This window comes from Sardina pilchardus, chromosome 13, assembly GCF_963854185.1.
Source record: "Sardina pilchardus chromosome 13, fSarPil1.1, whole genome shotgun sequence".
NCBI classification, from domain to species: domain Eukaryota; kingdom Metazoa; phylum Chordata; class Actinopteri; order Clupeiformes; family Clupeidae; genus Sardina; species Sardina pilchardus.
Window position 1 is genome coordinate 16074538 of NC_085006.1, and position 5000 is coordinate 16079537.

The window sequence follows — 5000 nt, forward strand, 5'->3', positions numbered from 1 at the left end:
TTAGAGATATTATCTCACGTAAATGTGTCTGCTTGTAAACGTTGTTCTCAATTCAGCTTTTTTCACGCCTGGTGAAGTTGAGAATCGTGTTAGTCAGCTATCTTCTCTGTAGGCTACTCAACTACCTAGCTAGGTACGATAGCTCACTTGCCTGCAACATCTGCTCACGCACTTTGAATTAAGCTGGTTATTACAGTTGGCAGAAATTATGTGAAGTGTTGCCTTGCGTGAATAAACTGTATAAAATGGGTCGGTAAAGCAAGCTAGTTCAGGATTTGGAAGCACCCCTACGTGTAGGTTACACTGACCAAACAACACTGCCTCCCCCACCACCACTAGCTGATACCCTACTAGCTACACGAAAAGCTTGCTCCAGGTCTGCAGCAGAAGACAATGTTTTTAAGATGTCAACATAGGCGAATCCGTGTAACAGGTTCTCATTTAATTTACGGTTATCCTTGCTAACTATCTTATTCCATGGGCTGTAATGGAACTTGCCCTCTCGAGTGCAGAGTCTGCTTGCATAAAGTGGTCAACATATTTATATTCGAATATTAATTAAGAAGCAAGCTTCGAATATGATTTGTGGGCAAAAGCCCTAGTGTGTATATTATAGCATTAGAAATGATATTTTATGATATTTTTATATCATATTGTATGCTCAAGTAAGTATGTTATTGCATGTTAATGCAGAGGCTTATGTCACATGATCAATTTGTTGCTATCATCTGTGTACCCTGTAGATATTTTAAAATATATATTTAATCTTTTTTTCTTTTTGTCGGTTTCTTTCTCCTCTCCAGTGAAAATGGAGCTGCTAGAAAATTACTCTATCCAGCTGCTGGACCCTGGACCAAAAGTCAAGAAAGTGATTGGGATCAGCCTCATGCAGTGTGAAGTCGGCCATTTCTTTCCTGATCAACTTTGTGCCGGTATGTAGTGTACGTGCACCATGAAGGAACATAATGAATACAGGCTCCAGGTCAGAATGATGTGTATAATAAATGTGTACACTTTATTTCAGCATTGGACGAACATCTCCTCACTATGCGCTTATGATGAGGGGTCTTCAAGGACGCAGCCAGAGCTTGTCTGCATCGGCCATCTGACGAGCCCAGCACGACAGTTCGTCATTGGTGGTAAAATGTTAAAGGAACACTTCACCGATTTTTCATATTAAACTATGTTATTCCCTTAAAGTGTAAGTCCGGCGAAAATTTGAAAAAAAAAATGTTTTTCTGAATGAAAATACATCAACTAAGCCACGGAAGAAGTATATTTAGTTGATCACGCAGTACAGAGCTAGCACAGGCAAGAGCTACAGCCCAAAATAGCAAACAGTGGGTTAGCATTGGGCTTGCAGCCACACGCTTTCAAACTCCCATTTTTTTAAACCACAAACATTGCTCAAAACAGCGCCAAACCTTGTCAGCAGCGTGCTCTAGGTGTCTACACATAAAACGAAGCACCAATCAGTCTGTAAACTTTGGAATAGTTTGTATACACTTAGAAACAGTTTGAGACAGCAACCCTATCTGAAGCACAGAAATGTCATGCGAGACCTCGCACGGAAGCATTGCGTTCTATAATCACAGACTTTCCTTCGTGAGGAGCTGGAAGGGGTAAGTGTTCATAAGTCTTCTTTTATAAACGTCGGTTCGTGAACCAAGTTGTTGGTGCTTCGTTTTATGTATAGACACCTAGAGCAAGCTTCTGAAGAGGTTTGGCGCTGTTTTGAGCAATGTTAGTGGCTTAAAAATGCGAATTGGAAAGCGTATGGCTGCAAGCCCTATGTAACCCACTGTTTGGGTCAAACTGATTCTAAGTGTATACAAACTATTCCAAAGTTTACAGACTGATTGGTGTTTCGTTTTATGTGTAGACACCTAGAGCAAGCTGCTGACGAGGTTTGGCGCTGTTTTGAGCAATGTTAGTGGCTTAAAAATGCGAATTGGAAAGCGTATGGCTGCAAGCCCTATGTAACCCACTGTTTGCTATTTTGGGTTGTAGCTCTTGCCCGTGCTAGCTCTGTACTGCGCGATCAACGAAAAATACTTCTTCCGTGGCTTAGTTGATGTATTTTCATTCAGAAAAACACATTTTTTTTCCCACTTTTCGCCGGACTTACACTTTAACTAAGACGAGTTGATACATACCTCTCAAGTTTCAATGTGTGCACTCACTGTGTGGCGGAATAACACTTGGGAGCACTTCGACTCGGCGCAGTAATATCATCACTCTTGCACTTTCAGTTTCACTTTGGAGTGAGGATATTACTGCACGTAGTTGTAGTACGTAGTTATCCCTCTTACCCGCTTAGAAATGCACCACATTTTATTTTGTCTCACCATACTTGGTGGTGTGACTACTCGTGTTTGGGAAAAAATGGAGATGTTTGGTCGTTCCTAAATTAATCTCTGTTTGGATCCTAATGAATGAACTGGGCTAGCCAGTGAGTGCACGCATTGAAATGTGAGAGGTATGTATCAACTCGTCATAGTTAAGGGAATAACGTAGTTTAATATGAAAAACTGTTGAAGTGTTCCTTTAATGTTAAATGTGTTAAGTACATATAAGGCATATTTGTTTAATATGCACTTAGTCTTTTGAGCGTTTGTTATGCATTATGGTTTGTATAATAGTATTGTTTTGATATAATTTGTCCATTGATAGAATTTTACATTTATTTTTGCTATTGTCCTTAAATTTAGCCTTACCATGCCATAGTTATTGTTATTATATGATTGATTGAATTACTTATTTAATTGCTATTCTCATATTCATTGTTTTATTTCTCATTAGGTTAGTGCTTAAAATGATTGTTTTATACAGTTTTATTGATAATATTGCTATTCTCCCTATTTTTGTAATTGTTCACTGTTAATTTAATTTGTATTGTTATTTTTTTGTATGTCGCTTTGGACAAAGGCGTCTACTAAATAACTAACCATAACCATAGTATGTATAAAGGTATTTGAGGTATTTAACTTGAAGGCAATGTTAATGTTGACTTGAAAAATAAACATTCCAAAGTATATTTCAACTTGTATCTTCATCTCTAATTATATTGATATTGATTAACCTAGTGGAATGACACATAATTGTGTTGGATAACTGGAATTCTGAGCACACTAATGTGTAAATAGCATTTTAACACGTAACACATAACTGTGTTACAATAACACATTATTACACATCTTTGTGTCACTATATTGACACAACTTTTGTGTCAGTATACTTACACATCAACTGTGTCACCATTAACACAAGTTGTGTTGTCCCAAACAGAACTCATTGATGTGTTGAAATTCAACACATGTTGTGGTGTTTTTAACACATTCATGTTTAGAGTGCACACACACGCACACACACCCACACACCCACACACACACACACACACACACACACACACACACACACACACACACACAAACACACACACTCACACACAAACTCCCTGCAGCCTTGAAAGCAGCATGCAGTCAGTCAGCTCACCAGAGTCAGGTGGTCAGACAGTCTCCCTCAAGGCCACTTCAGCATGAATCCTGAGAAGACTTCACCCAGGACCCCTTTAGTGGAGGGAGTCTCCCCCCCCCCCCCCCCCCCCCCCCAGGAGGGCAACATGTGAATGTATGTTTGTCTGTGTATGTGTGTGTGTGTCTGTGTGTCTGTCTGTGTGTCTGTGTTCGAGAGAGAGAGAAAGAAAGAAAGAGTGAGATAGAGAGAGAGAGAGAGAGAGAGAGAGGGAGAGACCTAGCTAGACAGAATGAGAAAGACATTACTGCGAGCTATCAATCACTCCCTCCTCAATAATTCTCTTTAATCATTCGTCTAACAGCAGCAGTCTATCATTCCTTCACATTTGGCCTGTTCCTGGTGCACACACACACACACACACACACACACACACACACACACACACACACACCCCCCTCCTGTTCACGCCAGTGCTGTTCCGTAGGAGCCGTACTGAAGAGTCCTGGTATACCGACAGCATTCCTGCTGCTGCTTCCTTTCTTCTGAGACAGAGCTGCGGTGTTTCCTCGATATCTTTATAAGTCCAGAATGTGCTGAGGCGACGAGAAATCATCAAAGGCCCCGCGCCCGTGCCTGCGTCTTCCCTCTCTGCCTCTCCGTGTGGATACAGAGGAGCATGGCTGCAGGCCCTGGGCACACAGGAGGAGGGGCCGCTCTCAGTCTCTTCTGAGAGCTGATAGAGAGAGAGAGAGAGAGAGAGAGAGAGAGAGAGAGAGAGAGAGGGAGAGAGGGAGGGAGGCAGAAAGGCAGTGAGAGGAGGATAGAGGAGGAGAGAGAGAAGGGCAAAGAGGAGGAGAGGGAGGAAGAGAGATGGAGGAGAGGAAGGAGAGGAAGAGAGGGAAAGAGAGAGAGGGAGAGAGAAAGAGGGGAGGGAGAGAGGAAGAGAAAGAGAGTGGGAGAGAGAGAGAGGGATGGGAGAGAGATAAAGAGTGAGAGAGGGAGAAGGGGAGAGAGAGAGGAAGACTCCAGGACTCTCTTGCTCTGCCTCTCCCTTTCCTATTCTCCCTCTCTCTGACTCTCTCTTTCTCTCCCCTCCCTCCCTCCTTCTCTCTCACCCTCCCTCCCTCCCTCCCTCTCTCTCTCCCTCTCTCCGTATCTCTCTCTGCAGGAGCTGAGGAGCTCTCTACCGGTCGCTTCAGAGACACTTCCCTTAACTCCCCCACGCCCCCTCCCCCCTCCCCCCTCCCCCCTCCCAGCAAACTCATCGAGCCCGTCTCTCCATCCTGAGAATGGGCAGAAAGGAGGAGAGAGTGGCATCACACTCTCCTGGAACACCTACCAGAAAACAAGAACATATGCCCATACTGGAAGCTGAAATTATTCTCGTTGAAAGCTCACACACACATATGCAGATACATAGGCACACACACACACACACACACACACACACACACACACACAGACACATATTCACATATCAACAGTCAGAAACATCTGAGCTCATCTACATACCTCTGTGCTTG